The following is a 12,703-nucleotide window of genomic DNA, read 5'->3' as shown; positions in this document are numbered from 1 at the left end:
AAACAGGGGTGTCATTTTTATATAATTTTATCATTTCATTAAAGAGTGAAGATAAAGCATTTTCAGTGACATATATTTAAATTTAATTTTACATTTTATGATTGTAATTTACGCGTATAGCAGTATTTTCTGGTATTGCTTCACTGTCCGATTTAAAATTTTAGAGGAAAACCCTATGAAATGAAGGGTGTAGGCTCGTCTAGATCAAACCATACAGGGCCATGGACCAAACCATTTTCATTTCAGGGGGAAACTCCAAGCAAAGTTCAGCTTGATTATCCGTTTATTTTTGCGTTGTATTATACAAATTATTTCGAATTTTTACAAAGGTGTAACATTCCTTCAGTGTGTAAATCAGTGTCTTGATATTTACTTTCAAAATCATAACCTTGGTGTAGTAAGAAGAATTGTTAATATGTCCATATCTGTAATGTCTATCATATGTCTGTTTGTCCTTATACAGTCTAATCGACATGCTGTTTTCAATCACATAATTCACACCTTTTCCGCGATAAATAAGGGGACAAAATATATATTGATTACTGAGTCTAAACAAATTAACAACATATAATGCTACAGTAGCTTCTAAACCATTGTTGTTTATATTTAATAATGAAAAAGCAAAAAGACATATACCAAAGTTTGGGGACACTTCGTCCAATACTTTTGAAAATATGCATCCTCTACAAAGATAGGATTTCTGCACTTTGCAATGCACAGTTACTGTTTACTTGTTGAAATATCATCACTCCTCCATTAGTGCTGGGATGCTGTAAAATATTACCTATGTCTTGGGAGCCTAAACTTTCCTTTTCACTACCCATCAGTCTGCCAGAAGCCAGAACTCAACACAATATCATTCATTTATTCATTGTCTGTAACCGCTTATCCAATTCAGTGTTGCAGTGGGTCCGGAGCCTACCTGGAATCATTGGGCGCAAGGCGGGAACACACCCTGGAGGAGGTGCCAGTCCTTCACAGGGCGACATACACACACACACACACACACCTATGGACACATTTGAGTCGCCAATCCACCTACCAATTTGTGTTTTTGGACCGTGGGAGGAAAACAGAGCACCCGGAGGAAACCCACACGGAGACGGGGGAGAAAACACCAAAATCCTCACAGACACAGCTGTGTGACTGTGACACTACCTGCTGCAGCACTATGCCACCCTCACACAATATCTACTGTTTTTAAAATAAATAGTCAGATAAGGCTTTAGCAGAGTGTTTATGAGAATTTCTTACCATTCTTCAAGAAGCGCATTTGTGAAGTGAGACATTGATGTTAGATGAGAAGGTCTGGCTCACAGTCTCCACTCGAATACATCCCAAAGGGCATCCATAGAACAGGAAGGGGCCATCCTCAAACTGTTCCCACAAAGTTTGGAGTATGAAATTGTCCAAAATCTCTTGGCATGCTGAAGCATTAAGAATTCCTTTCACTGGAACGAAGGGGCCAAGCCCAACTCTTGAAAAACAACCCCACACCATAATCCCCCCTCCACCAAATTTTACACTTGGCACAATGTACTCAGACAAGTACAGATCTCCTGCAACCGCCAAACTCATCCATCGGAATGCCAGACAGATAAGTCTGACTTGTCACTCCACAGAACATGTCTCCACTGCTCTAGAGTCCAGTGGTGGCATGCATAACACCACTGCATCTAACACTTTGCATTGTGCTTGGTGATGTAAGGCTTGGATGCAGTGGCTTGGCCATAGAAACCCATTCCAAGAAGTTTGGAGGTCTTTAGTGATTGACTCTGGAGAAAGTTGGCAACCTCTGTGCATTATGCAACTCCACTCTGTCATTTCATGGCCTACCACTTTGTGTCTGAGTTGTTGCCATTCCCAATCATTTCCACTCTGTTATAGTACTACTGACAGTTTACTGTGGAATAGCAAGAGAATTTCACCACGGAACTTGTTGCACAGGTGGCATCATGTTACCATGATGGAATTCACTGAGCACCTGAGAGTGAACCATTCTTTCACAAATGTTTGTAGATGCAGTCTGCATGACTAGGTACCTGGTTTGATACACCTGTGGCTATGGAAGTGATACATTCATAAGGGTAATGCTTAATTGTAACATGCCATGCTTACACAATGTAATGAAAATTTTAATAAACATTTTATTTTTAAAATTTTGAAGAGAATAATAAAAAGCAGAGACTTATTTAGTCCTGTTTCCCTGATGATTTTTCTATTTACATTCTATTGACAAGCACCACAACTATGCATAATTGACCTTACTGCGGTGAAAAGTTGGATTTTTTTGTTAGTTTCTTTTTCAAAACCAGTACACAATTTCACAATACACAGCAATCAAATACCCTACAAACAACACACTGGTGAATTCAACTGTACATTACAGTGCACCTATTGTGGGTCCAGATGGTAATTTGTGCACATCCAGCTTTTTTTTTATCTCCATGGAAAATATGTATGTGACGTTAAGGGACGCTTTAGAGCACCTGAACCCTTCTCAAGTCACATTCTTGATGCAAAGTCTTGGCTAGAGGCATGTAAAGCCCACTAAAAGTGGCCTGTTTAAGTTGTTGGATTAATGGAGCATTGTCCAATAACTGGGTTGAATTACTGGAATGAGGGTTGTCATTTGATTCTTATTACCCAACATCAGTTCCTGACTTCCCTAATGTTCTCATGGCTGAATCCCATCAAATCCTCACAGACAGGTTCCAAACACTTCCAGGAGGCTCAGAAGCTGTTAATGCAGAATAGGGCATGAACACATGATGTTGGTAATGTTCTCAAAATGCACAGGAAGACACTAAGGTTTATGCATTTGTGTCAAACTACGGATACTGGAAGCCTGTGCTAGCATTTCTCCTGTGGTGTTGCTATCAGTGTGTGTAGAGTGTGAGAAGAGGGTTGCATTGACAATCCAACACAATGGGCAGCACTTTGAACACATTTTATAAGTGGTCAGAAACTTGTAAATAACTAATGAAAGAAAAAAGTTACGTTAAAACCAAGCACACCATTGTTTTTCTTGTGAAATTCCCAATAAGTTTGATGTGGCCGACTTCAAAGCGGCTGCCATGGTCATCACCCTTCTTGAAAAGTTTTCCACCTCCCATATACTAATGTGCCACAAACAGGAAGTTAATATCACCAACCATTCCCATTTTTTTAAGGTGTATCCATATAAATGGCCCACCCTGTATTAATGCTAATTGTCTGCAGGCAGTGTTAAAAAACAAAAATGAGTGCAAGTGAGTTTTTCACTAACACTAAACAATTCCCTTTGTTAATAGACGCTGTATGTGCTGAGAAGGAACAATGCTGCTCTATATAGAACCGTGCAATAAATTATATCTGAGTATGGTTTAAGGCCACTCTGCCCACCAATTATTTAAAAACTCTACTTAACTATTTGACCAGACCAATTACAGTGCTTTTTGTTATGCTTTGTAGTGTGTAGTGCAGCACTGTGTCCCTCACACTAAGTGGTTTGATGGAATAAACAGTACAATGCAAAAGTCTTAGGCACCCAAGATTCATTCATTCATTTTCTGTAACCGCTTATCCAGTCCAGGGTCATGGGTGGGCCGGAGTCTACCCAGAATAATTGGGCGCAAGGCAGGAATACACCCCGGAGGGGTCGCCAGTCCTTCACAGGGCAACACACACATTCACACCTATGGACACTTGTGGGAGGAAACCGGAGCACCCGGAGGAAACCCACACTGACATGGGAAGAACACACCAAACTCATCACAGACAGTCACCCAGAGTGGGACTCAAACCCACAATCTCCAGGTCACTGGAGCTGTGTGACTGCCACACTACCTGCTGCTCCATCGTGCCGACCCACACCCATGGTTATTATTATTTAAAATTATTCATTAACACATCTGTATTGGTAGCCAACTTTATTGATATACCATCTATTGCTCATCCAATATTTCATTGGTATCACTGAAAATATTGACCCCACCTATAACTATGCACCACAGAGTCAGTAGCAAATAGAGCCTTTTTTGTAGAAGTGTTGCTTTAAAATTAATCAATAAACTCTTTTAACACAAATCAATTATATATACAACATTCACACCTTTGCAAAGATTTGTGGATTGCAAACATAAAGCAGACAGAAACTGAGGGTCTGATTTAAGAGATTTTTATCCATTTAATTGGAAAATCAGTTATCATGTAGACTGTTGAAAAGCATTCTTCTAAAAGCATGTTTTTGGAAAGCCTGTTATTACAAAATCTCTCCTTGTGGCAGTCATAATATACACTTAATTATATTAAATCATGTGTGCAGTTGATGTAACAAAACCATACTATCAAGGATAATATCTGGAAACAAACTTTGTTCTTCACATTAACTCACAATACACCTATGATGTTTTAGAAAAAATGTTTACTTGTACAGCATTTAGATTTTGGTATTTATTGTTAATGTACTAGTCTATATACATATGTATATAAACTGAGTTTTGCTTTGTCTCCCTCTTGTGGCTACTCTCTCATATTGCGTGACGGGAAATCGCAAATTCCTAAAAGTAACACAACATACACACGATACGAACAAAATGTTTAGTCACGTTTTCTTTTGAAGCCTAGTGAACAGTAATGTATGTCTCCATGTACAGTAGTGTTTCTATATATATCTGAGATTGAAATCTTGACGTTATCAGGACCCCTGACAAAAGAATTAAAAAGCACAGGTGAAAGGAAAGCAGGAATTTGACCTCTGTGTAAAACTGCCGCAGAATGTTAATAAATGAATGAATGCATGAATTAAAATATAAAAATATATGCAATATTTTGAAATTTTTCATTGAAACCTTCAATGCATTTATGTTTGGAATTACATGATAATGTCTTCATGTTTGGTGGCCTTTAAAAACATTCCACAAAAGTCTTTTACTTCTGGAAAACATAATTTGAAAAATTCTCTAGTGGGGCCACCATAGTCTACAGCACCCTCGGAAATACCATGGTTATCTGTGAAATTAACATCCACTATCTTGTCAGGGGAAAAATTAGGTCTTGTCATCTTCTGGCCCCAACCGACACATTCCTTCTGATATTAAATTGGACCACTTCATTAGGGTAGAGTTGTTTATCAAGCCCTCTGCTAATGTCTTCAATCATTGGACAATCATTGCTGCAACAGAAAAATAAACAGATAAATAAACATGAAATATATGCAGTTAATCATTAGACCTTTTTCTTATTTATTTATTTATTTATTTATTTGCTACTATGTCTTCAGTGCAAGACCCTGCAATCATTATATTTCCCTCCAAAAAGTTAACATCACAAAAGCTCTTGAACTTGGCGTCTTCACCCAGAGTTTTAATCTAATAAAAAAAAGAGTTTGAGCTCTCTCAAGAGCTTTCTACCAACTAAAATCAACAATTACTAAATTGATTGAAATTCCACAAATTGCTTGCAATCATCTTTAAAATGCATCAAACCCAAGCGAAATCTTCAAAATTTTAAGAATATATTTTAGCTGATTAATTTGAGCACATTTACTCTAGACAGTTACATTTGATTTCATATAGGTTTGAATACCTAATAGCAATAAACAAAATAGTAAATAGAGAATTTATATCTAAACACCACTGTAATAAAGTAGGATTTTTTGATGTAAAAAAATGGAACCAAAATAAATAATATCAGAACCAATATTAATGTGTTGTCAACTTAGTCTATAATTTAAAAATAATAGACTCAAAAGTGTCCATAGGAGTGAGTGAGTGAATGTGTGAGTGTGTATTGCCCTGTGAAGGACTGGCATCCCCTCCTGGGTGTGTTCCTGCCTTGCGCCAATGATTCGGGGTAGGCTTGGGACCCACCGCGACCCTGAACTGGATAAGCAGTTACAGACAATGAATGAATGAAAAACAGTAAGAACAGTTTAATAAAATATTAAACAAAGAAAAAAAAATAAAATAGCATATTTTTCTAAGAGTTGTAATTGGCGATGTGGTTGTTTTCATAATCAATCATATTCAAACCCATGTTGAATAGTAGCTAATATACACCTGATTAACCACAGATAAAGTTCAGCAGTTCCTTTTTGGTTGCAACCTAATGTAAAAGCCATGATCCACAAAGACCTCATAACAATTCATTCATTCATTGTCTATAACCGCTTATTCAGGCGGGAATACACCCTGGAGGAGGCGCCAGTCCTTCACAGGGCGACACACACACACACACAAATTCACTCACACCTATGGACCCTTTTGATTAGCCAATCCACCTACCATTGTGTGTTTTTGGACTGTGGGAGGAAAACCCACACGGACACTGTGAGAACACACACCAAACTCCTCATAGACAGTCACCTGGAGGGGGACATGAACACACAACCTCCAGATCCCTGCAGCTGTGCCGCACTACCGCACAACCAAATGGGTAAGAAAGAATTTCCAAGACGTTAGGCTGTGGAGCACAGAAAATATGGAACAGCTGTGAAGTTACCAAGAACAGGACCTCCCTCCAAAAATAATACGAAGACAAGGAGAAAACTAGTCTGGGAATCTACCAAGAGCCTTTCGGTAACATTAAAGGAGCTGCAGGAATTTAGCATGTGACAATCTTGCATTTTCCTTCAAATACCAGTTGATTTTGGCACAAAAGCTTCAGGTGTCCTCTACAAAGCTGAAGAGGAATTTGTTCTTTCAGCACAACAATGACGCTCAGCAAACATCCAAATAATCAAAGGAATGGTTTCACCAAATAGGATCAAGTCAAGAAGTGGTGAGAAAATATTGCTTAGAAATGAAGTGTCAAGCTGATAGACCCCAAAACACTGTAATTAAGTGTTTCAATACTCTGTATTGTGTTAGGGGTGTGCATATTTACGCAACCAGCTAATTGTGTATTTCTTCTTCTTTGTTTTACCACAATGTTTGATTGTTGTCACTTTATGTAATAGGTTGCAATTTTTACATTAAAAGAACATTAAATGTTCTAATATTTATCTTAATTATTTTTTATTTTACATCACAAAAATCTGCCATTTTACAAGTGTGTGTGTACTCATACTATATTCACTTTTCACTGTAAAATAAGATTCACAATAAGATTTTAACAGTCTTACTTCAAAGTCCCAAAACTGGTCACAGATATAGAGTTTGCAATTGTTTCCTAAAGGCTTGCATATTCTGGTTCATACTCCTCTATTTCCAACAAACTTACATACTCACTAAAATGTGTAATAAATAACATTGGACAAAGTTCTGGATCAATAAATATGCATTTATCAACATTCCAGTAAACCAAGCTAAAGAGCATTTCATGTTGCATTTCCTAGATTCATTCTCATACTCTTCTGAAATATGGCCTTAATTTTCTAACACTAAAGCTAGATATGAACTATTCTTTGACCACAATGATCAACAACTACACCAGTCACAAGTTATTACTGTACAGTATATACCTAGCCTAAAAGTGTCTGTGAGTGTGATGACACCTATCACCTAAATTGTATGTTTTTTTTTTAATACATGTATGAAAGTGTATATAACTAATGAGCAAAGTAAGATGTGGCAAGAAAACCATTGTATACCCTCTACAATACTATGCTATTACACACCTGTATAATGTGCTTGCTCGGACTGTGTCACTTGGACCTGTTTGTGAGAACAATATTGTATCTTTTTCCTCCTTTGGGAGATCAGACATCAATCTGTATCTGTTAAGCAACTGCAGATCCATCACAATATGTGGTACACCTTGTTGAACTACTTTTCAAACAATCATAAACACAGTCATTGTTGTAACATTTGGAGGAGCATTTTGATGGTGCATATAGTTCCAAGGTCAATAATATCCTGAAAACATGTTAAATCATGGCGAACCTTATCAAGATATATATCTGGCACAAAAAGTGGCATTGAAAAATGTGCCAGACAAAATGTGTAAGACGTAAAATACCATTAATTCTGCTAATATACAATCAAAAGACAGTGGTGGTTTTATAAAAGCTTGAATTAACAAAATAATCAAAACTAATGAATGATTTAATGTTAGGTGACAAATAACAGTTATAAAAGTATAATGTAGCTGTATTATTTATAATACAGCTATAAATAACAATATAAACTTTACTCACCAACAGTCTCATTCTCATTCTTTGAGAAGGCATCTGAACTTCCAATTTCAGATCCAGGACTTTCCTCTCCACTTTCACTTATCTGAAAGAACATGGTATTTTAACTAGAAATTGGAAATTCCTAAAGCATGAAAGTGTGATATTGCTCCTCTACAAGGCTCAGAGATCCAGTTAATATCTACTGAAAAAAATACTGAATTATTGAATGACTGCACTGTTAAGTAAATACATAATAGCAAACTTACGGTTTGTTCCAGCAGGACTTTGTCAGGTTGCACCTGGAGCACTGGTGGAATACCTTCTTTAACATATGTCCACTCATTTCTTGATGGGGTTCTAGAGTTTACTGTGGCAACCCATTAACAACTGCAAACTGCAAAGGTAAATTAATTAAACAACATATTAAAGTTTGTGAAATAAATATATGAATAGCATGGAGTTTGATTCCTGATCCGTGTAGGTTAACATTTGACACATTCACCTACAACCATGAACCTGTAGCATAAAAGCCATCTTATTCACACCATTCAACATTAAATTCAACATTAAATTCAACAGCAGATTTCACATGGCCATTATCAAACAACCAGGCTTTATTTGCTCGTCGTGGCACCAGGGAAGTAGCACAACCTCCTTTGTAAACGTCTCAGGGTGAAGGGGCCCTTGAACACATCTATCCCAGAGGGGAGAGAAAAAGAAGAAAGAAAAAAGTTAATGGAAACAATGATCTGAGCAACATTATGTAACGTATGCTGGTGCAGTGGGCCTTGGGTTCCTTCTGATTCATGACAATGCTAGGCCTCATTTGGCTGAAGTGTGTCAGCTGTTCCTTCAGGATGAAGGCATTGATGCTATGGACTGGCATGCCGGTTCCTCAGACCTGAATCCAATCGAGCACATCTGGAACATCATGCCTCGTTTCATCCACCAATGCCATGCTGCACCACAGACTGTCCAGCAGTTGACTGATGCTTTAATCCAGGTCTGGGAGGAGATCCCTCAAGAGAACATCCGCCGCCTCATCAGGAGCATGCCCAGGCATTGTAGGGAGGTCATAAAGACACGTGGAGGTCCCTTATCATTTTAACTTGTCTTGAGGAATTCCCACTGAATCAACCTGTAATTTGATTTTCCACTTTATTTTGAGTAGGATTCCAAATCCAGACCTCATTGAGATCTAGGATGTGTTATTTTAGTGTTCCCTTTATTTTTTTTTTTGAGCAGTGTATATACATACAGGGCCGGAGTGGGCCCCTTTTTCAGCCTAGGAGTTTCATGCCCAAACACGGCCCACTTTTTCCATGGAGAAGTAGTTTGAAAATGAAAATGAAAGAGCAGCTAGGTCTTACAATGCCTTCTTATTGGGTATATGTTCAGGAATATGTTGGTAAGTTCACAGAAAACATTTGAACAATATGTTTCATTTAAATTTAAATCAGATAAAAACCTAAGAGGTAAAAAATAAAAATAAAAATGGATAATTGGTTATGATCACCAAATTCTTCTTCTGCAGAGCCCAGTGCATTGGATATGGTGACCTCAGACTCACGTGCAACAATTCTATTGAATTGAATTTAATATCATGCTTTTCTGTGAAGATTTATCTGCTACCAGAATGGGTGCGTTCACTCAGTATGTAATGTGAATACAAATATTTGTGCATGTAATATAGTTGACTGGTACTGGAATTATAGTTTACCAGTATTTTAGACTGAAACTGAAACATCACAAAAATGTCACCTTTTTTTTGTTTGATTAATTGCTGTCCCAACAAAACATTACACAGGTGTGTTATAAATACATGTACTATATATATATACTCACCATGTATATAAAGATATAAAGTTTGGACAATTAAATTAAATTACACCAACATTACCAAGATCATTGTCCATCCAAACAAACTGTTGTGACAGAGCCTCTAGCGAACAAGGCTAACTTTGATCTGTATTTGTTCCTCCCAAATGACATGTACTTGGGAGAGACCCAGGGAATCATGTTGCATGTCCAGCAGAGCAGCTGTCAGTCCACTAGACATCTGCCAGCCCTGATCATTAGTTATGAATAATTCTGATGATGTTACCCTAGTGTGTCTGTCCCCATCAGTCATAATTAACCATTTCAGCATACCTAAAACCTCATTAGGGTTAATTTTAGCCCTGTGTCTGAGAAGCTGTCTGCATTGTCTGAGGGGGTCAGATTAAATGGTCATCCAAGTGATGCTGTCATGGCCAGGTTGCAATCACAGTTAAAAGTTAGAGGAATGGGGTGAAGAAGGCGATGGGATTAATGACTGTTTGCAGATCAGATGTTCATCCAGTATATTGTCCCCAAGGTTGAGACTAAGGTTAGGACTGCACAAGTATGTGATAGCTAGAGGGCAAACACGCAGGTAAAAACGGCAAAGCGTCATCCCCGTATCATTTAACTGGCTTTAGAGAGCACTTAACATGAAGGGGGAAAGGGAATTGACACCACACCTCCCTGTTTCTCTCTGTCTACCAAGAGCCCTCTCCCTTTACCTTTCTCACTCCATCATGGTGATAGCTGATTCCGATAAGTGATCTCTTGTGACTCTGTTACCATGATCCAATTCAGGTGTGGCGCTGCATGCTGCATGAACATTAGTATGTGTGAGAGTGAGAAGGAGACAGATAAAGAGAGGGAGGTGGAGGGAGTAGCGAGAGAAAGAGAGGGAGGTGGAGGGAGTGGAGAGAGAATGGGGCAGAAAAAAACAGAGAGGGGAAAATTAAACACAAGAGTTGGAACACAGCCTATAAAATGCCACAATGTCATCATTAGTTCCTTGTTTAGATTGTTACTCAAAATTATTTGCCTAACCAGAAGTACTGAAGCCAACTAGGTAATCATTAAATTCCTTAATCAGGAAAAACACTAAATGAGGCTTTTATTCTTAATAATTTTTACGCCTGACCTTCCAGCTTTACTGGGGATCTTAACAGGACTTTTTGAAGCCCTCTACATAGGAACTCTCCCAGGTGTTCTTTATTTATGCTTTGTTTCTGAAAGTAAAATTTTGAAGCTAGGAACCAGTCACCTAGTGAATGGTAGCTGTTTCCATTCCCATAGCATTGTCTTGTAATTCACTTACATTTAAGAAAAACAAAACACAAAAAGCTGCGTGTCCTTCAATTGCAGTAAATGTGAACAGTCAAAAGCTTAACCATTCCATCCTGCACAAAACATTCATATTATTTTTTCTTGTATACTGCTCCTAGAGAATTATACTGTTATACTGCCTTAAATTCAGGACCAAAACACAGACATTTAAGCTTGTTGAGGTAATGTTAGAAACCCGTTATTCTGCCACCTAGTAGGTCAGATATTGTAAATGCTGGGGCTACCTAATACTGTATATTTATATTTATAACACAATAGTTCTTAGGGGGGCCCCCAAGTGGCCTCTTGAGTCCCATATTATGTATAATATAATGCGTTACGTTATTACAATTTTTCTTGTAAACTGCAATTTCAATCCTCTGTCTTTAATCAAAATATAAAACCTTGACTACTGCATTTATATACACAACATCCACACATAACAAAAGGCAACTTCTATAACTGTAGAAACTGCAGTTCTCTCTGGTTTGTTTATGTTCACATGTTTGTCCGCGTGGGTTTCCTCCGGGTGCTCCGGTTTCCTCCCACAGTCCAAAAACACACGTTAGTAGGTGGATTGGTGACTCAAAAGTGTCCGTAGGTGTCTGTCTGGCGCCCCCTCCAGGGTGTATTCTCGCTTTGCACCCAATGATTCCAGGTAGGCTCTGGACCCACCTGAATTGGATAAGCGGTTACAGATAATGAATGAATGAATGAGTTCTTACAAGAGGTTCCTCCCTGTCTCCAAAGTTACACAGTGCAGTTTCTACCATGTTGAGCCATGAGTAGCAATGACAGAGATCCTCTTCTTCCTATTACTGGTCAGTGGATTATCACAATGATTTTTAAGATGTAATTTTAAGGTACAAGGTGTTGATTTAACAGCAAAGTTTGCTTTTTTAATTGACCTTTTATAAAATTCAGAGAAAGTTTCCTTACCATTTGTTAGCTCTCCATTCTGCATGCAGGAAGGACTGAATTTAGTAAGAAACTCTGTAAATGGGAACAAACTAATTGGCTTACTCTGAACTGGCTCAGGCTTTCTATCTGTGTGTCAGTTGGTCAGCCAAGGCTCCAAAATTATCAAGTTTGGATTGTGGAAAGACCTCAGAACTGAAAGCATGAAAAGTGATGAAAACATACAGACAACTTAAACATCAACATGCACTAGGTACAGTCAGCTTCCTACTCAAACAAACCATTCCACCTTAAAAAAAAAAAGTTGCAGAGCTTCTGAATGAAATCAAACCAGAGGAGTAGTTTGTTTTGCTATGAGAACAGCAGTTCTCCGGTATTGTCTAAATTCCCTTTAAGTGTCAATAGATTTTTAGTACTCTAACTAATGTGTCCCACAACTAAGCTTATAAATTGTCCCAACTTTTCTGGAAGTGGTGTTTGGAAATTAATTATGTGGTATTCATTTAAAAGTCCCACTTCCTGAAAAGTTGAGATATTTTGTAAAGG

At 37.9% G+C, this 12,703-nt stretch overlaps 1 long non-coding RNA gene across 1 annotated transcript; it reads right to left on the bottom strand.

The window, feature by feature from the left end:
* Nucleotides 1-4,388: 4,388 nt before the first annotated feature.
* On the bottom strand, nt 4,389-12,583 carry LOC136699042 (uncharacterized). The gene is made up of 5 exons (XR_010803588.1): nt 12,179-12,583; nt 10,642-10,732; nt 8,365-8,492; nt 8,120-8,201; nt 4,389-5,155 (listed from the first exon to the last, which is right to left on the bottom strand). It is a non-coding gene; the product is annotated as an uncharacterized lncRNA (long non-coding RNA).
* Nucleotides 12,584-12,703: the final 120 nt, after the last annotated feature.

The sequence above is a fragment of the Hoplias malabaricus genome, chromosome 6 (genome assembly GCF_029633855.1).
Source record: "Hoplias malabaricus isolate fHopMal1 chromosome 6, fHopMal1.hap1, whole genome shotgun sequence".
Taxonomy (NCBI): Eukaryota; Metazoa; Chordata; class Actinopteri; order Characiformes; family Erythrinidae; genus Hoplias; species Hoplias malabaricus.
The sequence above is the reverse complement of the archived record's forward strand: the minus strand, read 5'-3'. Positions and strand labels throughout refer to the sequence as shown.